General features: G+C 30.4%; 1 protein-coding gene across 4 annotated transcripts in view; it reads left to right on the top strand.

Annotated features, from left to right (window-relative positions):
• The window catches only part of LOC131431740 (beta-1,4-glucuronyltransferase 1), a 333,086-nt gene that overhangs the window by 101,791 nt on the left and 204,134 nt on the right, over positions 1-27,161 (top strand). For all 4 annotated transcript variants that reach the window (XM_058597607.1, XM_058597610.1, XM_058597608.1 and 1 more), the window contains one exon: positions 20,494-20,518. The gene's annotated coding sequence lies outside the window, so the exon portion shown is untranslated. The remainder of the gene's footprint in view (positions 1-20,493; positions 20,519-27,161) is intronic.

Genomic DNA, 27,161 nt, shown 5'->3' with positions numbered 1-27,161 from the left:
CATAATCATAATCATAATCATAATCATAATCATAATCATAATCATAATCATAATCATAATCATAATCATAATCATAATCATAATCATAATCATAATCATAATCATAATCATAATCATAATCATAATCATAATCATAATCATAATCATAATCATAATCATAATCATAATCATAATCATAATCATAATCATAATCATAATCATAATCATAATCATAATCATAATCATAATCATAATCATAATCATAATCATAATCATAATCATAATCATAATCATAATCATAATCATAATCATAATCATAATCATAATCATAATCATAATCATAATCATAATCATAATCATAATCATAATCATAATCATAATCATAATCATAATCATAATCATAATCATAATCATAATCATAATCATAATCATAATCATAATCATAATCATAATCATAATCATAATCATAATCATAATCATAATCATAATCATAATCATAATCATAATCATAATCATAATCATAATCATAATCATAATCATAATCATAATCATAATCATAATCATAATCATAATCATAATCATAATCATAATCATAATCATAATCATAATCATAATCATAATCATAATCATAATCATAATCATAATCATAATCATAATCATAATCATAATCATAATCATAATCATAATCATAATCATAATCATAATCATAATCATAATCATAATCATAATCATAATCATAATCATAATCATAATCATAATCATAATCATAATCATAATCATAATCATAATCATAATCATAATCATAATCATAATCATAATCATAATCATAATCATAATCATAATCATAATCATAATCATAATCATAATCATAATCATAATCATAATCATAATCATAATCATAATCATAATCATAATCATAATCATAATCATAATCATAATCATAATCATAATCATAATCATAATCATAATCATAATCATAATCATAATCATAATCATAATCATAATCATAATCATAATCATAATCATAATCATAATCATAATCATAATCATAATCATAATCATAATCATAATCATAATCATAATCATAATCATAATCATAATCATAATCATAATCATAATCATAATCATAATCATAATCATAATCATAATCATAATCATAATCATAATCATAATCATAATCATAATCATAATCATAATCATAATCATAATCATAATCATAATCATAATCATAATCATAATCATAATCATAATCATAATCATAATCATAATCATAATCATAATCATAATCATAATCATAATCATAATCATAATCATAATCATAATCATAATCATAATCATAATCATAATCATAATCATAATCATAATCATAATCATAATCATAATCATAATCATAATCATAATCATAATCATAATCATAATCATAATCATAATCATAATCATAATCATAATCATAATCATAATCATAATCATAATCATAATCATAATCATAATCATAATCATAATCATAATCATAATCATAATCATAATCATAATCATAATCATAATCATAATCATAATCATAATCATAATCATAATCATAATCATAATCATAATCATAATCATAATCATAATCATAATCATAATCATAATCATAATCATAATCATAATCATAATCATAATCATAATCATAATCATAATCATAATCATAATCATAATCATAATCATAATCATAATCATAATCATAATCATAATCATAATCATAATCATAATCATAATCATAATCATAATCATAATCATAATCATAATCATAATCATAATCATAATCATAATCATAATCATAATCATAATCATAATCATAATCATAATCATAATCATAATCATAATCATAATCATAATCATAATCATAATCATAATCATAATCATAATCATAATCATAATCATAATCATAATCATAATCATAATCATAATCATAATCATAATCATAATCATAATCATAATCATAATCATAATCATAATCATAATCATAATCATAATCATAATCATAATCATAATCATAATCATAATCATAATCATAATCATAATCATAATCATAATCATAATCATAATCATAATCATAATCATAATCATAATCATAATCATAATCATAATCATAATCATAATCATAATCATAATCATAATCATAATCATAATCATAATCATAATCATAATCATAATCATAATCATAATCATAATCATAATCATAATCATAATCATAATCATAATCATAATCATAATCATAATCATAATCATAATCATAATCATAATCATAATCATAATCATAATCATAATCATAATCATAATCATAATCATAATCATAATCATAATCATAATCATAATCATAATCATAATCATAATCATAATCATAATCATAATCATAATCATAATCATAATCATAATCATAATCATAATCATAATCATAATCATAATCATAATCATAATCATAATCATAATCATAATCATAATCATAATCATAATCATAATCATAATCATAATCATAATCATAATCATAATCATAATCATAATCATAATCATAATCATAATCATAATCATAATCATAATCATAATCATAATCATAATCATAATCATAATCATAATCATAATCATAATCATAATCATAATCATAATCATAATCATAATCATAATCATAATCATAATCATAATCATAATCATAATCATAATCATAATCATAATCATAATCATAATCATAATCATAATCATAATCATAATCATAATCATAATCATAATCATAATCATAATCATAATCATAATCATAATCATAATCATAATCATAATCATAATCATAATCATAATCATAATCATAATCATAATCATAATCATAATCATAATCATAATCATAATCATAATCATAATCATAATCATAATCATAATCATAATCATAATCATAATCATAATCATAATCATAATCATAATCATAATCATAATCATAATCATAATCATAATCATAATCATAATCATAATCATAATCATAATCATAATCATAATCATAATCATAATCATAATCATAATCATAATCATAATCATAATCATAATCATAATCATAATCATAATCATAATCATAATCATAATCATAATCATAATCATAATCATAATCATAATCATAATCATAATCATAATCATAATCATAATCATAATCATAATCATAATCATAATCATAATCATAATCATAATCATAATCATAATCATAATCATAATCATAATCATAATCATAATCATAATCATAATCATAATCATAATCATAATCATAATCATAATCATAATCATAATCATAATCATAATCATAATCATAATCATAATCATAATCATAATCATAATCATAATCATAATCATAATCATAATCATAATCATAATCATAATCATAATCATAATCATAATCATAATCATAATCATAATCATAATCATAATCATAATCATAATCATAATCATAATCATAATCATAATCATAATCATAATCATAATCATAATCATAATCATAATCATAATCATAATCATAATCATAATCATAATCATAATCATAATCATAATCATAATCATAATCATAATCATAATCATAATCATAATCATAATCATAATCATAATCATAATCATAATCATAATCATAATCATAATCATAATCATAATCATAATCATAATCATAATCATAAATCATAATCATAATCATAATCATAAATCATAATCATAATCATAATCATAATCATAATCATAATCATAATCATAATCATAATCATAATCATAATCATAATCATAATCATAATCATAATCATAATCATAATCATAATCATAATCATAATCATAATCATAATCATAATCATAATCATAATCATAATCATAATCATAATCATAATCATAATCATAATCATAATCATAATCATAATCATAATCATAATCATAATCATAATCATAATCATAATCATAATCATAATCATAATCATAATCATAATCATAATCATAATCATAATCATAATCATAATCATAATCATAATCATAATCATAATCATAATCATAATCATAATCATAATCATAATCATAATCATAATCATAATCATAATCATAATCATAATCATAATCATAATCATAATCATAATCATAATCATAATCATAATCATAATCATAATCATAATCATAATCATAATCATAATCATAATCATAATCATAATCATAATCATAATCATAATCATAATCATAATCATAATCATAATCATAATCATAATCATAATCATAATCATAATCATAATCATAATCATAATCATAATCATAATCATAATCATAATCATAATCATAATCATAATCATAATCATAATCATAATCATAATCATAATCATAATCATAATCATAATCATAATCATAATCATAATCATAATCATAATCATAATCATAATCATAATCATAATCATAATCATAATCATAATCATAATCATAATCATAATCATAATCATAATCATAATCATAATCATAATCATAATCATAATCATAATCATAATCATAATCATAATCATAATCATAATCATAATCATAATCATAATCATAATCATAATCATAATCATAATCATAATCATAATCATAATCATAATCATAATCATAATCATAATCATAATCATAATCATAATCATAATCATAATCATAATCATAATCATAATCATAATCATAATCATAATCATAATCATAATCATAATCATAATCATAATCATAATCATAATCATAATCATAATCATAATCATAATCATAATCATAATCATAATCATAATCATAATCATAATCATAATCATAATCATAATCATAATCATAATCATAATCATAATCATAATCATAATCATAATCATAATCATAATCATAATCATAATCATAATCATAATCATAATCATAATCATAATCATAATCATAATCATAATCATAATCATAATCATAATCATAATCATAATCATAATCATAATCATAATCATAATCATAATCATAATCATAATCATAATCATAATCATAATCATAATCATAATCATAATCATAATCATAATCATAATCATAATCATAATCATAATCATAATCATAATCATAATCATAATCATAATCATAATCATAATCATAATCAGAATCAGAATCAGAATCAGAATCAGAATCAGAATCAGAATCAGAATCAGAATCAGAATCAGAATCAGAATCAGAATCAGAATCAGAATCAGAATCAGAATCAGAATCAGAATCAGAATCAGAATCAGAATCAGAATCAGAATCAGAATCAGAATCAGAATCAGAATCAGAATCAGAATCAGAATCAGAATCAGAATCAGAATCAGAATCAGAATCAGAATCAGAATCAGAATCAGAATCAGAATCAGAATCAGAATCAGAATCAGAATCAGAATCAGAATCAGAATCAGAATCAGAATCAGAATCAGAATCAGAATCAGAATCAGAATCAGAATCAGAATCAGAATCAGAATCAGAATCAGAATCAGAATCAGAATCAGAATCAGAATCAGAATCAGAATCAGAATCAGAATCAGAATCAGAATCAGAATCAGAATCAGAATCAGAATCAGAATCAGAATCAGAATCAGAATCAGAATCAGAATCAGAATCAGAATCAGAATCAGAATCAGAATCAGAATCAGAATCAGAATCAGAATCAGAATCAGAATCAGAATCAGAATCAGAATCAGAATCAGAATCAGAATCAGAATCAGAATCAGAATCAGAATCAGAATCAGAATCAGAATCAGAATCAGAATCAGAATCAGAATCAGAATCAGAATCAGAATCAGAATCAGAATCAGAATCAGAATCAGAATCAGAATCAGAATCAGAATCAGAATCAGAATCAGAATCAGAATCAGAATCAGAATCAGAATCAGAATCAGAATCAGAATCAGAATCAGAATCAGAATCAGAATCAGAATCAGAATCAGAATCAGAATCAGAATCAGAATCAGAATCAGAATCAGAATCAGAATCAGAATCAGAATCAGAATCAGAATCAGAATCAGAATCAGAATCAGAATCAGAATCAGAATCAGAATCAGAATCAGAATCAGAATCAGAATCAGAATCAGAATCAGAATCAGAATCAGAATCAGAATCAGAATCAGAATCAGAATCAGAATCAGAATCAGAATCAGAATCAGAATCAGAATCAGAATCAGAATCAGAATCAGAATCAGAATCAGAATCAGAATCAGAATCAGAATCAGAATCAGAATCAGAATCAGAATCATATAATCATAATCATAATCAGAATCATAATCATAATCATAATCATAATCATATAATCATAATCATAATCATAATCATAATCATATAATCATAATCATAATCATAATCATAATCATAATCATAATCATAATCATAATCATAATCATAATCATAATCATAATCATAATCATAATCATAATCATAATCATAATCATAATCATAATCATAATCATAATCATAATCATAATCATAATCATAATCATAATCATAATCATAATCATAATCATAATCATAATCATAATCATAATCATAATCATAATCATAATCATAATCATAATCATAATCATAATCATAATCATAATCATAATCATAATCATAATCATAATCATAATCATAATCATAATCATAATCATAATCATAATCATAATCATAATCATAATCATAATCATAATCATAATCATAATCATAATCATAATCATAATCATAATCATAATCATAATCATAATCATAATCATAATCATAATCATAATCATAATCATAATCATAATCATAATCATATAATCATAATCATAATCATAATCATAATCATATAATCATAATCATAATCATAATCATAATCATAATCATATAATCATAATCATAATCATAATCATAATCATAATCATATAATCATAATCATAATCATAATCATAATCATAATCATAATCATAATCATAATCATAATCATAATCATAATCATAATCATAATCATAATCATAATCATAATCATAATCATAATCATAATCATAATCATAATCATAATCATAATCATAATCATAATCATAATCATAATCATAATCATAATCATAATCATAATCATAATCATAATCATAATCATAATCATAATCATAATCATAATCATAATCATAATCATAATCATAATCATAATCATAATCATAATCATAATCATAATCATAATCATAATCATAATCATAATCATAATCATAATCATAATCATAATCATAATCATAATCATAATCATAATCATAATCATAATCATAATCATAATCATAATCATAATCATAATCATAATCATAATCATAATCATAATCATAATCATAATCATAATCATAATCATAATCATAATCATAATCATAATCATAATCATAATCATAATCATAATCATAATCATAATCATAATCATAATCATAATCATAATCATAATCATAATCATAATCATAATCATAATCATAATCATAATCATAATCATAATCATAATCATAATCATAATCATAATCATAATCATAATCATAATCATAATCATAATCATAATCATAATCATAATCATAATCATAATCATAATCATAATCATAATCATAATCATAATCATAATCATAATCATAATCATAATCATAATCATAATCATAATCATAATCATAATCATAATCATAATCATAATCATAATCATAATCATAATCATAATCATAATCATAATCATAATCATAATCATAATCATAATCATAATCATAATCATAATCATAATCATAATCATAATCATAATCATAATCATAATCATAATCATAATCATAATCATAATCATAATCATAATCATAATCATAATCATAATCATAATCATAATCATAATCATAATCATAATCATAATCATAATCATAATCATAATCATAATCATAATAATAATAATAATAATAATAATAATAATAATAGTAATAATAATAATAATAATAATAATAATAATAATACTCAGCACGTTGAATAGTAGCCATGTGATCATTGAGTTTGCTATGTCCAGTCAGAGCTCTGACCAGAATACTGCAATGATGCTTGGAAAAATACAGTAGACACTTTGACATTTCAGATTTAAATCTGGTAGAAATGCTTTTGTCTGAGCGCAAGTTTGCGAGCTGCGCCAGTAGCTGGCATGTTTGGATGCAGCCCAAGAACGAATCTTGTGCTTTATCCAACTAGTTGAAAGTGGTAAAGCTGGTTCAGGACCAACGAAATCATTCGTTTCACCAGCTCTAGCCAACTCATCAAATAATAATAATAATAATCATATTGTGGCTGTCATTTCCGACCCTAAAAAAATCATTGGTTTAGTTATCCTAGGAGAAACAGAAAAATCAAAACGTCGTTATACAGAATAAGGGTGCATAAGATATTTTCGGAGTATTATCAATGAATGCTAGTGTATGTTTCTTTAGGAATAAGAAGGAAACACTAATGATGAATACTTCAGTAATTCAGTTATATGAGCCGTTACACAAAACTCTGTGTTTATCTTTCAATTTTCGTTAGTTATTAAAATTCATTGCCTTCGCCGACAGTATATATATAAATCTAAAACCAATTTCTTTATTCCACAATGGTAATGTAATGAAACCCTAAAGTTTCCTGCAAAGGTAATCCCAACAACGCAATCGTATGTACTAGTACCATTTCATTGAGGCAGCCGAAATAGTGCGAGCGCACTATGAACCACAGCTCGTCTCCAGAAACAGCCGGTTTATTGCTTCAAGAGACATTGATGAGACAGCCGGCTTGCGACAGCCCTTCGTAACAGTAATTCCCTAAAAATCAAAGGATGTCTTCGATTTTCTAAGGCTGTCCCCGTAACATTTTATGCGAATGAGCGAACATAAAGAAACAGGATACAAACAGCCCGTTCAGTTTGACTACTCTCCGGATAGAATACTCTCATCAAACTGGTGAGTAGAAACTGTCTCAGTGACAGCATTCATTTAGGCATGCAAGCGCTGTTGCCATTACAGTTCGGCATATGCTTGCACACATATTGTAGACTGGGCTTTCGACTTTGCGGTCCGACAGTTCATGCTATCTCGTGGCGGATGTCATTGAAAAGCAGTACTGCTGGGAAGCCTGGTTATGACACTACGCCCTCGCGCATTTTTCGTGAAATTCTCGGTTAATTTTTCAAAAGGGTGTATAAACAAGTGACAGTTTCTCTTTAATCACTCTCTCTTTCGATTATTGTGATGTGATTAAAAAGATTTTCTTTGATATCACTATTCTGTTTGAAAGTCGAAAGTTTCGGGTATCATTTCATGCAAAGAGTTGAGTGATAAACGTGGAAACCGCTTGGTAATTAGTAGAATAGAAAGAGAAACTGTCACTTGCTTATATGCCCTTTTGAAAAATTACCCGAGAATTGACTGCGGTTTCAGCGACTACACTGCTAAAAATCAACACTTTTTTAAAATGTGTTTCCATAAATACATTTCATATTTCTAGAAGCACTAAAAATCAAGTATCGCTTCGTTTGAGAATTAGAAACTTAGCGCATAAATGTAAAGTGTGTCATCATAGGACATGTGCAATTGTCTTTACATTCAATTCTTAAGTGTGGACATGTCGATATCGAATGATTTGAACATGAGACCAAAGTGTGTAGCTTTATGACATGAGTCAATGCCACAATATGTTAGTTTGAAGTGTCACCATATTGATGTATATATGTCTTCTTAATAGTATTTATTTGTTCAAACAAATGCGGCAATTTGAAGTGTCAAACATAAAATAAAAATTTGAACAAGATGGTAGAAAGAAACATTAAGAATCGATTTGATCTAATTTTCCATCACCTGTTCTAGAAATTGTTCACACAGTAAGTGCAATCATTTAATTGCAGATGAATTTTTATGAAAAACGTTTCAGCAAGTTACAGCTTCTCTTTGTATAGTCTATCATTCAAACTCTTTGTATGAAAACTTAAGTTATCGTCTGAGTATTGCAAAATTGGTGAAGGAATTATAATCGTACCGTAGCGATCGGAGGAGAAAGTAAAAAAAGTAAAAGGCTGAAACAGCCTTTTTAATAAATCACCAGAATTTGTTCTGTTCATATTTCTATGATTCACAAAATATTTGTGTTTTCAGGTAATGGAATTGCAAATTATTTTAATCTATTTATTCAAATGATGATATTTAAATAACAAGTTTTCATGCATTCAACATGAGGAATATTCTGCATAAGAATTGATTGTAAAATCCGTTTAAATTTACGTATTCTAATTAGTTTATGGGTACTTGTCTGAAAATTCGACTCTATGTGTCAAGCCATTTGAAACTAAAGTGTCATGTATTTATAATCATATAATTTATAGCCCGGGTTGGCGGTTCAATGCATAGGGCGCTGGTCTTACAAGCCAGTTGCCGTAAGTTAGAGCCCCGAGCTGGAACTATTCTCAGTATCAGTAGGATCGTTGTACCAGCCATGCAATGATTCTGTAGGCTATGCATTGGCTGCAAAGTCTGTTGAAACAGAAAGGGCAAATTCCACAAAAGGAATGTAATGCAAAGATTTGCGTTATATTTATAACCAAGCTGCTGTTTGATATAGGGAATGAAAGTTTATTATTTATAGATTTCAATGTGATTTCACTTGAATAGGATTTGAAATGATTTACACCTAGGACAGGACCTGACAACTGTTAATCCACTTCGAGAGCTATTTTCGGATCAGCTCGTGATTGGTTGAAATTGACATAAGCAAGTACAAGTTGATGAAATTATTTGGTTTTATCGGATGCTCCTTATAAAATAACTAGTTTCAATAAGATTTAGGAATAGGAATAGGAAGTTCAATTTGTTATTAAGTCCTGTCAATGTGGAAAGTATACGAGTACATTTGAAAATCACTGAATGATACAAAGAGAAAGCCTGAAATCACGAAGTGTAATATGGACGAGAATATTGATTATGTTAGCTGTACTTGAGAATAGCACCTAATTTTTGTAAACTTCTATTTATTAGTATTTATCTCAAATTGAATACATTGGATACTTTAGTGCAAAAATTAATTACCCAAAAATGTGCTTTAGAAAAATTTTATCAAACTGTTTCAACTAAAAGTTTTCTTTAAAACAAGCATCTGATTAAAATAAATTCAGAGCTCTATTTTTGACTGATATGACATTTGTCTAAGTGTTTTCGAATGATAACTAATCGCATAAGGGGAGAAGCTTTTCAGAATGAATCATTATCTCTGTTGGTAATCGCGAGAAATGTATTATTTATAACAGGGAGCAACCGGAATAAGAAGAGAAATATTTTTCTGAAAAATGAAGCCAGTTGTCTTGTCCTGTCCTAGATTTACACTTGCAATTGAAATGTCAAAGAAAATGCGGCAAAATCAAGTGTAAAACACTTTAGGCCAATGTGTCGATTTTTATCAGTGTAAGGCTGAGGACAGCGCTGCCAACATTCCTGATTTAACTGGCAAATGCCAGATTTCCCGAATAAAAAATATTGTAGAAAAACAATACGATTTGTTGTTACAAAACCTTTCACAATTTTGCTTTGACCATTGACAAATATTTTAATGTATTGTTATACACTATTCAATTGATTGTGAACATGCTTTTTACAATAGAATGTATAGGTTGTTAAGTATCGTAACAATTCAAATCATAAAATTTTCTCATACATGTTTCCTTGGAAAACAATCAAATGTACAGTTTGCATATTGTTTGAAACACCCCGTGTACAATAAAATCAATTGTAGAATCGAAGAAACAATATATTGAATCGTTGGAAATGAAAAAAAGTCTTGTCAAGATACAATAAAATGTGTAGTAACCGATAGATCCAATTGTGAATCGATTATTTATGCTGTAAAATTAATGATTTCACAGAGATTTCATCAGATATTTACGGTTTTGGCGGCAGGTAATGAGACCTTTGTTTTTATGCTCACTAAAAATGAAGTCCGATCACAATTTCCTTGTACGTAGAGCTAGAGGCAGACAAATCCAGATAAATATTTAAGCTAGAGACAGATTTTTGAAAAAATAACATGACAGCACCATTTATTTTATCATTGTCAAAAATAACCCTGCTCGAAAGCATGGTTCTCCGACAGTGAACAAATCCTGCGAAAACATTCTAATTTCAGACCTTTAGTAAAAATTTCTTCCGTGTGATTTTTTTTTATACTTTCAGTCTAAGAAAGTACCCCCATAAAAATGCCAACTCACTGTCAAACGAAGTAAGTTCATCTCGAAGTTCTTCTTATGTCGGCTGCATTGCAATTATTATACCAATAAATATGTTTTTATTTTCAGTGCAAAATAAACCCGAATAACTTTCCATCCGTTAAACTTTGAAATGTGCGGAAGTATTAGTTAAATTTAACTAGTCGTGCAGAAATAACTACTCGACTGTCAAATTTTAACTAAACGTTAAAATAGTTCTCGAGGTGCTCCACGGCCTAAGACAAATCTGTGAGTAATTTTCTCGTCTCATTTACTATTTTCAGTAGTAAAAAGTTCGAATAACGAAAATAAATGCCTTTGCCGTCCATTTCTTGCAATTTAAGTATCGCCCTGTTCGTTGGCTTGGAACACGGAGGGCGAAACATACCTTTACAAATAGAATGACAGTTTCGCCCTTTATAGTTCTTTGCATTACTAAGATTGAGATTTTTGTTGAATCGGAGTTTTAGGATTTTTTTTATTAGTTTGAACGAATTATATATTTATATGAATATGATATATGAACGTGAAAAGCTCTCGTTTGACGCCAAACTAAAATCCAGACTCAAACAGAAACCTTGGACTTTGGAAATTCACTTATTTATCAATTGTCTTTCAAAAGGTCGATTTCAAACGGTCAAAAGCTACCGCCTGAGACTACCGGGCATCTCGTCTAACCCCTTTAAAATCCATCGAATTGCCGGAATACCTGGCATCAGTTGGCTAAGGTTCCAATTTTGGCATCGTATCTTAATTAAACCATGCATTCGATACAGTACAGTGCGGCAGTTGCACTACAAAAACAAGTAGGCGACGGATTTTACAGCATTCTCGATGGCCTACTTTGACCCAGCCAAGTTGACCAAGCCGTGTGTGTGTGCTTAGTGGGAGTGTGATTGTGCAGAAGTTCAAAATCGTATTTGGCACTGGCACAAACTGAAGGGGGGGCACCGTTGTCAATATCAGCAGTGTTTGACAGCCATGGGGTTGTTTTTTTTTACGATCGAAATATGAATGGCTGCAACGAATGTTTTTGGCTTGTCCACTCTCGAATCAGAATTCAGGTTCGCTGTTGAGAAGTGCATACCGTGTTGTCGATTGTGTGTGTATGTCCTATATACTAAACTGAATCTATGAGCAAACACGATACAAGCAGGTTGTGATATAATAAGTAGGATATCGACCATTTGTAATGCCGTGAGTTTAGTTGTGTAATTGAATTTAAAATTTTGTTATGATCCATCCAACAGCTGAAAATAGATTTTAAAAAATATTCTCATTTTACGTGGACTTATCACGTCATAACTATGATTGCTTTAGATGACTTGCTGAGCTTTCCCATTCTGTATGGTTGCATCAGTGCGGTAAAATTTCATTTTCGAATGAAATTATTTGATGAAAATGAAATTTCTGGTTTTTCACTGTCAGTATATTTCCTAATCATTCTTACAGTACGACAAAGTTTCACCAAGATTCACGGACGATGAAAAGCAAAGCAAAGTCTTGGCATTACATTCATTTCGTGGAATTTGGCCTTTCTGTTTCAACAGACTTCGCAGCCGATTTTTAGTGTACAGAATCATTGCATGGCTAGTACTATGGATCCTACTGACACTAAGAATCCTTCCAGGTCGGAGCTCGAACATACGACAGCTGGCTTGTAAGACGATGAAAACAAGATTTAATTTAAAAAAATTGTTTGTCATGATGGTTTCAATATTGAAATTTTTTTTTTGTTATTTTTTCGAAACAAAGTAAACCACTTTTGAATCCTATTTAGGTGATTCCTTTCTTCTCAATAGGATCGATATAGTTGGTCGATATTTACATTAGTAGGATCGCACACATAACAAATTATGTAAAGCTTCCTATCCAATGGAAAATCATTTGCTAGCTAAAAATCTTCTCTATCCAAAGTATAACTCATCGGATGAAACAAATGTAGCAAAAACAGAACTAACCTACTTAGACAAAACCATGGACATCTTCAACGCATTGGTAGTTATTTATACGATTTATATTAGTAATCCATTTTTAGAAACAAAGAACACATCATAACTATGATCAGTACTTAAACACGTCACCATCATCTGGTATCACATAACAATTATCAAGTCACAGAAAAATAACTCTCTTCAATTGTAAGATCTTTTCTCTCCAAACGGAATTGCTGCCGAGTGAGGAATGCATCTGAAGTGGTAATTCTAATTTGAAGCGCAAAATTATATAGTAAAAAGATAATAGATAAGAAAATCATAAAATTTTTCATAGAAATCTCTAAAATTTTATGGAAATATTTTCACTTGATTCATAAATCTTTGTCCTGAAAATCTGAAGTGCTTTTTCCTCAGTGTACTATTTTCACTCCACCTTTGAGCAGGGATGCCAGGTCTGCAGATTTGTCTCTAAGACAAGACCTGACAACTGGCTTCTTATTCTTCCTTCCGAATCATCCTTTTCGTCATTTTCTTCGCCCTGTGGAATCTAAGACAAGACCTGACATCTGGGGGGGCTGCTTTTGTTCCAAAATGGACCAGTTTCTGATTGGCTGATTTTGATGTTGCTACCTGCACATTGTGAAAAGAAAAAAATTTTGCAGGGTACGCGAGCAATGATGCCAAGTATAAAGAAAATCAGAAAACAAATTTATTGAAAAATATAATTTTAGCTCACCAATGAAAATGAAAATTTTCGGAGAATGTTTCACTTTTTTTCAATTTCATTGGTAATAAATGTTTATAGTGGCAGGACTGTGTAATTACAATAGGCATCAAGCCGTTTTTCTTTTTAGTGAATTAAAGTATAACCAAAAAAGATTTGTTAAATTAGTGTAAACTCAAAAGTATGTTTAGTTTTACTAGAAGAATGAACTGTTGTCTTCCACAACAACGATTATTAAAAGTGTCATTACTAAAAAGTAATGACACTTTTAATGATCGTGTAAGGTTTGCGAGTTTAGTAATGACACGAGTAATGATGAAATTCCGGATTTTCCAGCATTACCAACATTATTTCTTCTTCTTATTTTGTGTGTGGAAGTGCTGAATATCGTCAGTTGTATTAGATGAGAAAATTTGACAACCTTGAAGTAAACATACTCTTCAGAACTGTACGTGAAAAAAAAAGTGGAAATGACAAACCTTAACGTTTCAATGGCAAATTAAATTTATTTTCATCCAGACGAAGATAAAGAATATTGCTAATATTCTTTAATTGCTGAGGGAAAGTTATTCTTGTTACAAGCCCCGTGCTGGAATAGTTACAAATACTCATCATTAATAATGAACGTGTAATGCTAAAAAGTAATGATGTACAGTAATGCAGTAATGACGAGCGTGTGAGCAGATGGGTCATTACTTAGTAATGACACTTTTAATGATCGTGTTAGGGCCGCTAATTAGAGTTGTTCCACTTTTTCTGCAGATGAGTAGGATCTTGCTAATTTTTGAGTAACTATTTTCAAGCGTGTGGCTGCGCAGTGCTGCTATTCAGAGATGCCAGATATTTTCATAGAAAATCTGTATTCTTTGTATAAAAAATCTGTATTAATCTGTATTCAGTAATAAAATGATTCTTACAACAAAATGATGATGAAAGATGTTATTCCAATAGATTGTGGTTGTAGGATGGTAGATTCAATCAGCCAATTCAACGACGAAGTTTCATAGTTTTTTTTTTATCCACAATTGAATTGCAATTCCATATATTTATCTCGTTTGAAATTGATGACTTTATAATTTGACATGGAATTTCAACGCCCAATATGCAACGTCAAGTCGGTTCATACAACTCTCAGTTTGACAGTAAAGTTTCATGATGCCATTACTTCCTTAAATAAAGTACTGTCTCTGAGCGTATCCATAAAATCATCTTTTCTGTTAGTTTTCCATTCATTTGGCTTCTCCAATATATGTTTTCACTCAGTCTTTGAAAAAAAAATGAATATCAGTTCAAATTGGTTTCAAATTATAATATAAATGGATTGCACAGATTTTCATATTAATTTTTGATTTGTCCGTTAATTGATAGACTTTTATATCGTCACTGGGATCGAATACTAAAAGATAGCCCAGACAGAAAAGTTAAATTTGTTCTTTCTTACTTTTTGTGACATCTGTATAAATCTGCATAAAATTTAGAAAATCTGTATAAAATCTGTACTCTGTATTAAATCTGTATGCGCATGTAAAAATCTGTATAATACAGATAAATCTGTATAAATGGCATCTCTGCTGCTATTTTGGCGCGCACGAATTTGACATTTCCACCCATCTGACACCTGCATGTGAGCACCAGCCATTTGAAAATATACCGATTACGTTGAGCCCCTCGCGTTTCGAGCCCCAAACACTGCGATGTTTTGATACTCATCGCGACTCTCAAATTGTAAAAATTATCTCCACTTGATGTCCCAAAACACTGTCTGCTGTATTTTAGGTAAACCGACAAGTTATTGGGAGAGAGTCGACAAAAAATTCACTAATTTTCGTGCACTAAACAAGGTAAACGCGTATAACAAATGTATTACTGTTTGATTGTTTACGTTGCAATCAGCTGATTTTGAAGTTTCGATTTTGATCTCTTCAAGATGGCGTCGTGACAGGGAGCCGGACATTTCCATTTCTACACGCTCTTTGAACATAACTCATGGTTTGAGTTGCGATTACTCAAATTCATAAACTGGAACAATATGAGTATGGATTTGAGTAAAATAAACTCGTTGCCATGAGTAGGGATGTCGGAAATTATGAATTATTCGATTATTTAATAATCGAGTATAATTTTGAAACTAATCGATTGAAATTTATTCGATTATCTGGGTTGGGATTTTTTTGATTATTCGATTCGCTCAATAATCGAATATTAGTTTTTAGTTAATCGTTTAAATATTACTCGATTATTTGGGTTATTAATCGATTGCTCGATTAATCGATCGATATTACGACATCCCTAGCCATGCGTTCTTTCGCATTTATTCATACATTAGAGTAGGCGTTGGGTTTTTTAACATTTGAGTGAAAAAAATACTTCTTGCAGTTCAGTGCGTTTTCATTCTCGGAATATTTTTATCGAAATAAAGAATGCAGGAATGAAATAAAGAATGCAGGTCGTTTTCCATTGCCGTTTCTAGATCCGGTTTTGAAAACATGAATCAACGTCAATCATAGATGTTTTGTGGTTTCAATTATGCTTAGTGAAAAGCGCAACATAAGAGTAAATTCAGCAGCTAGAAGTTCTATATGGAAGATGTATAATAGAGAAGAAACTAGAACAAACGTATCCCCAGCAAGCCGTTCTAGTTTTATTTTTTTTCGACCAGTTCTTCTGTCAAATTTAAAACTGGTCTACGATGTCGTTCTATTTTTTTGTATATTAGAAACACGAGTAACACACTGCTGGGGCTGCCAGTTTTTCTTGTTATAAAATTCAGATTTAAATTTTGTAACTGGCATAAATTATGCATCTAGAACTAGAACACTACTGAATATGCCCTAAGGATATCAAAATAATTAAATTTTTACTCCAAACCGTTCAAAAGGAAACGGTTTTAAATCACTATTTTGCGCATTCAAACGAAAGAAGAATAACTTTGTATATGAATATTAACGAAGAACAATTTCTTCATTTTGAAAGCAAGGAACTCAAATTTTGAGTTGAGCTTACTAAAATTTTGAACAAAATATTTTTTTCTTATTTTGAGTAAAAATCACTCAACTTTTGACAATTTCGTCCCTTAACGCAAAAATGAGTAGATAGGTGGTAACTCAAGTTTAGAGAACGTGCACTTTTTATGAATTTGGGTGATGTGTCACTCAATTTTGAGAGTGTAGGTCCGAGATTCGATCCAGCAGACCCTGTCAGCTTAAAGCGAAATCAATCTTCAGTTCAACAACGCCATCGCACGGCATTACATTCAACATATCATGTCAATTGTATGGGTGCGCAGCCCTGCTATTTTGGCGCGCACGAATTTGACATTTCTCTCCCCTACTTCTATGTATGAGATTCGATGCGGACTCACCTGAGGGCGTCATGTTCACAAAAAAGGATGTTACCAATGATTTGTTCGGGAAATGTGAGAGCTGGATATCTTGTTAATATGATGTGTTTGGAATTATGAAAAAAAAACACACTTCATCCAACGTTTATAGCGACTAATCCGACTCGTACAAAAAAAAACTTACCAACCAATTCAAATGCTGAAACCGAATCCGTGTCGATCTAGGTCTAGTAATGTAAACGGGAGTAAATAAATAAAGTGTTTATCCTTCCAACATTTGCACTGCACCGTCGCCAGGGGTTACCGCTCAACGGTACAGGTTGTTTATTACTCCACGTCCGGAAGAACGAACTGCTGGGGGTGTTTGACAACTCTCCTTTTTTTAGTTTTTTCAAGAAAAATATTACCTGAATATTTTTTTAACTCTGCACAGAAAGACCGATATCAGCATTTTGGCGAAAAAATTAGTTGATTTTCTGATTTTAGTTAGTTATTTTTTGAGCAACTTCTTACTTTTGCTAATTTAGATTTTTTAATTCTAATTCCCTTAATAATAATAAAATATTTGTTGAAATGGCTATTTTTTTAGTTGAATTCACCAATTAAACGTGCTGTCATTTCTTAGCTAAGGCACACTTCATATCCATTCAACTAATTTTTTAGTTGAACTAGAGAAATAAAACGTTGTTTTCAACCTACATAAATGGTTGAATTGGCTTCTGCAATTTGCCGCTATATGGCGCTCTGTCACCGAAATAACGTTAACACCGTAATGACTACTAGCCACTAGATGGCACACTACCAAATACAAATTATAATACGGAATAGTTCGACAAATTTTCAAGGACATATTTTGCATCGTGCGGTACACTGGCATGATACATTGTCAGAGTGACAATGTACTTTAACGAGTTTTCTATAAAACTAGCAACACTGAAGGGTAAGAACAAGTTCACCATAGTTACTGTTTATTATAGTAAAAATAAATAAACAAACAGTTTTCATCTGATAATCAAGATCACAAGCGAAATGTAAGTTAAACAATAATCTAGAATGGTTAAGCCACCATGCATATACTACTAGCTGGATTGATATTTGTAGATTCGTGGGTGTTTGCGTTCATTTTTCGTCTTTTGTGCTAGTGCAGGTGATATTTAGACTGATTGTTGCAGTTTAATACAGCAACGATAAACATAAACAAACAAGTTTGTTTTGCACCGTAGCAACTAGCATAAAGCGTTGCCAGAAACGATCTCCTTCCACCTTTTCAAACTATCGCAGTGAAAAGGAATAATTTGCTAGGCTTACTTGTTCAGGCTATGAACCAAACATTGACGGTTCGTTTGTATGGGACTTAGGGGTATTATTATTTGTATTTGACACTACTACCGAAAAAATTTCAGTCGCGGTTATCTTTTCTATATTGGCAGGTATAAATACGATGTTGTATTGAAAAAAAAAGACACAAACGAAACATAAACTTCTTTTTAAAAAATTTTCTTCTAAATCGCTGTTTTCTTCATTTGATTTTGCGAAATCGTCTCACTCACTGAACACTTTAAGCACTCGGATATCAAAAATCGAATACAAGTAGTACACCGGACGGCGTGGCCCGGAACATTCGAAACTCACTTCACTGTTCCGCGTAAAAACATTATTACACACAATCGCTTCAAATGCGCAAAAATTCTGAATAAATACACTTTCCACTAACAGTTTACGTCATTTTTACATATCGGTTTAGAAATTTATATATGGATATATCGTAAAACATGCGAAAAACTTCTAAACAATTTGCAAGCAGTTTCAACAAGACTGTTCTTTTTTAGCCTTTTAATGGATTGTTTTGCTTTGACACTTCTCATGAATTTTTGGCTAATAAACTTTCTAATAAAACCATTTTCATTTTTGTTTTCTTTGCGCTGTCCTTCAGAATTGATGGCGATAGATAAATAGAAACAAATTTTCGGATTTTAATAACAAAATTAGTTGTCAATGAGAATTTCGTGTTGGATTGTGTCCAGAATATTCGCCAACTAAACTCATTCTCTAAAAATAAGATTTTTTTAGCAAAGTAAATTCTCAATTTTAACAAATTTTATAGTTATTTTGGAAATTTTGTTATTAAAATCAACTAATTCAAAAACAGTAATACGAATTAGGCGCAAAGCTAATTTCGGTCGTTCCGTGTGGGTACAGCTATACCATAGAGTAGCGTGGCATTCGATTTTAACGTTAACTTATTTTTCTTATGTCCAAAATTAAATTAAATTTAAATCTAATAACATTCTTCACTTTTTTTCAGATTCTACCACGTTCTCCAATCTAAGGTAAGCGGAAAATTTTATTCTTTCGAATTTCGAACCGATTTCAATCAACTGAACGAGAGTACATACTTATTTTGCGACAATCGTCCAACCGTAATGGATCGTGGGATCATCTTCAACCGCTTGTCCGATAGCGGTAACAGTTAATAAGGGCACATGCTTTCTCGTGTTCCCTCGTTCCGTCGCTGGCTGCCTTGCCAGTGTGGTATGACCAGATCATTCATCCATTTACGGAATGGAGTGCTACCGATCATCGATGATCATACGCGTGTGTGAGAAAATGCCACTCGTCGTCGTCGAAGCGAAGAAAAATTGTCAACAATTAAAGTACAGCTAGTACGGGGCCACATCATTGAGCTGACCCAATCCAATTTGGCCCATTGTCTGAAACTATGCGGCGTAGTAGGCTAGGCCAGCAACGACCCATCCTCATGCAATCCGGTGATCATTTTGGATAAGTGGAATTGAATTGTGGTCCATTTCCTGCACTTTCCTCTCTCTCTCTCTCTCTCTCTCTCTCTCTCTCTCTCTCTCTCTCTGATGAAGGCGGATAGCTTCGTGCAACAATAACCCGGTAATCGATTCGGATTATTTACCTGATTTGAGCAATTTGGGTTTTGGCATTCGCAAAGGGACCGCAATAGCCGTTGCTTCAATTTTAAATGGCTCTCTCTCTGCGGATGACGAGCATAATGAGGTGGCCTACTTTGATTTCGCACTCAGTACAAAGTTTGTTCATTAGTGCGGTTTGCTAGAGTACAATTCCCTTCTAAATAGACGAAAAAAAATACTTTGCTTCATGATTTATACGATCTTCCTATTTCATGGGTGATTGATATATTCCCGGCACCTGAGCAGGCAAGCATGGCAAAATTAAACTAAACAAAACAAACATCATCCAGGTGCATATCCTGGATATCTAATATGACAGAAAGTTTCACCTTCAACGACAAACACACGTGCACACTGCCGTGGTGTTTGTTGACCCAACACGGTGCTTCTTTATGTGGTTAAGGTGTGCCACACAACAAGGAAATCGATCGATTAGCCGACACACGGATGAGTCCACCCGGAAACGGATGGAATGAACAGAAGTTGGAGTCAATTTTCTTCAGCTGTGACGTCTTTGTGTGTGTGGACGGTTACCGAGACTTTTCATTCAATTGTTTGCCTCCAAATATGTGCATGAAAATTGACGCAAATTCAAAAAATATTTCTATCTGTGTATTCAAAGTCCACGTTATCTCATAATTTTATTTATTTAAAGAAAAATAACTTCGGAATTCAGCCAACCCAGCCAGAAAGTTTTTTAATTTGTTTATTTCGTGAAAAAATCGCTTAAATTGACTCAACGAGAAACGCAATCGGGACAGGTAAATGATCGAAATATCGTAAGTAAAAATTTGCGAAAAATACATTAATGAGGCTAAATTGAAGCATATTTTGTTTCCTATCGTTCGTATGGTAAAGACGTTTGAGAAATTTTGTACCCCTGTTTCGGTTTGGGTATTTTGAAAAAAAAGAGAATTATTGACAACATCTCACTACAAAGAGATTGGATGAAAGCTTGTAAACAAATTTGCATGGTTTTGAAATTCTTCAACGGCTGTAAAATCTTTTTTTCTCCATAATCTGAATTGAGCCAATGGATTTTCAATAGAATAGTATCTATTAAAATCTAAAATAGATACGAACTAAACGGGAGTTCGTAAATCGAGGTAGTTCGTAAAAAAATCTAACGTTATTTGGTTATCTGGTAATGAATGTGAAAACCCCAAATCATAGAAAACTCCAAGTTTCCTTATACGAGAATGTTTCAAAATTGGAAAAACAGTATTTGGAGTTTTTTTTCCCAAAAAAAAAAGTTGTTTGAGATTCGAAACTATAAAATTTTATAAGAAATCGCCGCTGTTTCGTACAGTGCTGACGTGGGAAATACACGGTGGGGTTGCTGGTATATATCGTGAGCAAAATCGCATGAGAAACAATGAATCAAAATAGTAACAAATTGGGTTTATTGCCGAAATGACTGCATAATGCGTAGAAAAAATCGAAAAGTGTTAGGAAAAATTCATTTTCCGCACTATTGTAGATTGTATTGTATTTACGGAAATGTCAAAAACTTATATCTCGTGAATATTAGTTGTTGAAGGAAAGTAGCTTTGTTCAAACATAGTATTTTTCAAACGAGCCTAGGCTCTGTAAAATTGGTTAAGACATAACACTATTGTTTTCCGGGGCTCCGATCAGAAGTAGCTTATATCAGTAATTTATTTCTATTCTTTCTATAAAGGAAGACGAAACGCTCATACAATTTCGAAATGTATCGAAAGCCCACTGAGATCAATCAGCAAAAAATATTCCTAGTTTCTATGTGTCGGTTTTACATCATCTGCACGGAAAAGCCAGCGATCGCAAAACAACTAAAATATTAGTTGTTTTTCTGATTTTGATTGGTTAAAATTTGGTACAACTAATCGACTGTTGTTTTAACTAATCTGTTATTTTTTATTTATCGTGCTGGAAGCTTAGCAACGACACCCAACAAGTAATGAAACGTTTCAGTTGAGCAATGCCAAACACCCTGAGCGAACAATGAAACGTTTCAATGAGATGTCACTCGTGCAATTGAGCAAAGACACAATCCCAGCAAAGTTACTTGTCTCAGTTGTTTCAACCAACTATACAGTTATTTGAACTTGCAATTGAACGCCAATTGCAATAAATATTTTTTACTGTTAGCCTCTTCGGGGGCAGCTAATCATTCACTGCTTGAACAACGAAATTTTACCTAATTAATCTTTATCACTAAACTCACAAAGGATATGGAAATGAACCAAAAGATTACAATTCTCAAAAGGGAACTCAATAGAAAAATGGTCACAGGGAATTAGGAAATTTTTCCTTCACTTGCAGAATGGCTCGCTGGTAAACCTAATGCTACAGATACACTTTCAAGAAAATACAAATAGTACCACTTCACTTTAGCAGCAAATTTTTAAGCGTTAAGCGGTTTTAATAACATTGACATGAACTGTCCTAGTATACATTACTCTCAGATGAAATTAAAACATTTATACTGTAGGAATATCTATTTAACACATAGAAAACTTGTTTTACAATTAACTGTTATATTCTTCTGCATACTTTTACTTACATAAAACGACCACTACGTAACTAACATAAATGACGTTCATTTACCGTTGAAAATTCTCAATATGAAACGCTTCTGGTGAAATGAAGAGGTTTTTTGTTCTGCCTTTTACTGTCTTCGTTCTCCGCCAAGTGACAGTATTTGAATACAACAATTTCGGTTACCTGGATGGTTATGTCAAAATCAACAGATATGTTAGTTAAATCAACAACATTTTAGTTGAAACAACCAGGACGTGAAACAACAATTGCAATATTGTAATTTTGTGATCTGCGGGTTCTCCGTGTGCTTTGTGCGAAGATTCGTTCAACTCAAACGGCTACACTTTGGCGCGCACTCCCCTGGCACTGAACTTCAACTTACATTATGATTCAGAAGTCAGTTCCAGAATGCTACTTTCGGAGATCTTCTGTTCCAGAATTGAAGTCCTTAAGGCCATCGTCCAAGTACCATGAGCGCGGGTGGTTTTAAGAAATTTTCAATGAAAATTTTGTAAAATTTGCCAAAACCAAAAACATACAGACCTTTGAAAAACTTTTATCTATCTGCAGGCTAAAAATGACTGGAAAAATAGCTCAGAAAAATTAGTGTTTTTGTGATCTTTCAGAATTATTTGTACACATTCAAAATGAAGCGGATTTTCTTCAGTTCATTCAAAAAATTATCTTGTTCTGTGGAAAACTTAGAAAACTAAAAAAAAAACTAACATAATTTCGTTTATGAATTAAATTAGCATCGTTGAAAAATAATTTGTATATTATTTAGTACTTCCAAATCGTGAATTCCATGAAAAGCGTGAAAAGCTTCTCCAAAAATGTGTCTGAATGTAATTCTTGTAGCCAGCATGAAGTTTATTCGAAAGAAAAATTGTCATGTGATTGCATTATTTTCCCAAACATTTGTGAAAGATCACAAAAACACTCATTTTTTCAGAGTTATTTTTCCAGTCATTTTCAGCCTGCAGATAGATAAAAGTTTTTCAAAGGTCTGTATGTTTTTGGTTTTGGCCAATTTTTCATCGAAACGTTCCTAAAACCATTTGGGGTGCTTTAAGGCTCTATACAACGCAGAAGGTCTGTTTAACTTGCTCAGAGCTGCCAGATCTGCAGATTTCGGTACCTAGTGCTGCACACATTTTTTTTTCGCCACTTTAAGCGAAGAAGCAAAAGATATAAAACTATTTCTCAACTGGACTCGAAATTATTCCTACCGTTAATTATTGTTAGTAGACGGCCTATCCTGGCTGCCGATTTACGAATCCGTAAGCACCGAAAATATTGTTGAAATACTCCAAAATGAAACTCAGACTATTTTCTCAGAGATGGTTAGCCTTTTATCGCCATCTAAAGCGACAAAGTGAAAAAGTCTTTTCAACATGATTCAAAACTGTTCCAGTTTGTGGTTCATATTTGTTACTGATCATACGAACCAACTTCGGCTATTCCGGTCCTCGAAATTAGACTTCGGAAGTATTAGAAATAGTGGTCTAAAACTAAAAAAAAAATGTTTCCAAGGAGTTTTTTGCTTTTTACACAAGGCAGTCATCTTGGGCCACTGATATTTCTACTTTAATTCAACGACGTGTACTTTGCATTAAAAGGTCCACGATAATCTTTTGCTGACGACCTAAAGTTATTCCAAATTATCAAGACTCTTGAAGATACCTTTTTTCTTCAAAGTGAACTTGAAATTTTTTTGGAGTGATGTGAAATTAATAGAATGACGCTAAATATCAGCAAATGCTCGATTATCACGTTCACACAAAAAAAGCCTCTCTCATGTACATATACCTTATGATAAAAAAAAGAACCGGAATTTTCATTTCAATTCCCGCGCTTGTCCAATCGGTAAACTTTTATTATCTCAACGTTGGCAACACTTTTATACACATTCTGTCAAACTTTGACGCATATCGTACGATTAGTTTTTGTTTGGCGTCTATACAAAGAAGTTGAAAAATTTTCGTGTGGCGATTTTTCAAATGGATGAAAATTTAGAACAACGTGCGTGCATCAAATTTTGTGTTGCAAATGGATTTAAGTGTTCCGAAACGTTGAAAATGTTAGAAAAGGCCTTTGGTGAATCGTGTCTAGTAAAAACACAGGCATACGAGTGGTATAAACGCTTCAAAGGTGGCCGTACAAGCTTGGATCATGATGAGATCCCTGGCCGCCCAACAACATCTGTTACTGAAGAAAACATTGAATCGGCGAAGCAAATCTTGTTGCAAAATCGTTCTGTACCGATTAGAGAGATTGCTGTGTGGTTGGGCATCTCTTATGGATCAGCCGAACACATTTTCACTGATGTTTTGGGTTTAAAACGCGTCGCTTCTCGGTTGGTGCCAAAAAAGCTGAATTTCATTCAAAAACAGCGTCGTGTTGATGTGACCAAAGAGATGATTTCCAATGCAGATAGTGATCCCACATTCATCGAATGCATCATAACAGGTGATGAGGTGTGGATCTATGAATATGACGTCGAAACCGCACAACAATCGACCGAATGGCGCTTCGAAGGCGAGCCGTTGTTCTAAATTTTCATCCATTATAGAAATCGCCACCCGAAAATTTTTCAACTTCTTTGTATAGACGCCAAACAAAAACTAATCGTACGATATGCGTCAAAATTTGACAGAATGTTGTGTTGCCAACGTTGAGAGAACAAAAGTTTACTGATTGGACAAGCGCGGGAATTTTAAAATGAAAATTCCGGTTCTTTTTTGATCATAAGGTAAACTCAAGATAAGCTGATCTGCGATTTTACATGTGTCATTTGAATCCTCACTAAACTCGGGTCACCGCTAGTTTCAGTTAAATTATCATTTACATCAAAACAACAAGTGTCTTATCATAAAATATATAAAATCTTCTCTAATCGCTGTTTATAAAATGAATAAGTTTGTACGTTCTCTGTCTTGAAAATTGTTCTGATATAAAATCGTTTATTTTGTCCAGATTTATATCTTGAGGTTGTTCGTATCCAAAAGTGGTCTTTTAAGTAACTTTGAAATCATCATAATTGACTTTCAGTTAAAGGATATTTTCAAAAACTTTGAAATGAAAAATTAGAGTAAGTTTGTAATTTGTCGCTGTTTAGTGCATCCACCATCAACTTTATTTTTGCATTTATTATGGATACCTTAGAATTATTTCATTTTTAATGTAATCGTGCTCGGTCGTGTCTTGCAAAGTCAAAGTCTTGGCATTACATCCCTTTTGTGGAATTTTGCCTTTCTGTTTCAACAGACTTCGAAGCCGATTCTTAGTGTACAGAATCATTGCATGGCTAGTACTATGGATCCTACTGACACTAAGAATCCTTCCAGGTCGGGGCTCGAACATCCGACAACTGGCTTGTAAGACCAGCGTCCTATGCATTGAACCGCCAACCCGGGACGTGTCTTGCACACAACCCTTTAATTTTTTACTCGCCAAGTCAGTTTAGCGTATCATACTGTATACAGAAATATAGACACACTTGCTAACTGTA

This window comes from Malaya genurostris, chromosome 2 (genome assembly GCF_030247185.1).
Source record: "Malaya genurostris strain Urasoe2022 chromosome 2, Malgen_1.1, whole genome shotgun sequence".
Taxonomy (NCBI): domain Eukaryota; kingdom Metazoa; phylum Arthropoda; class Insecta; order Diptera; family Culicidae; genus Malaya; species Malaya genurostris.
The sequence above is the reverse complement of the archived record's forward strand: the minus strand, read 5'-3'. Positions and strand labels throughout refer to the sequence as shown.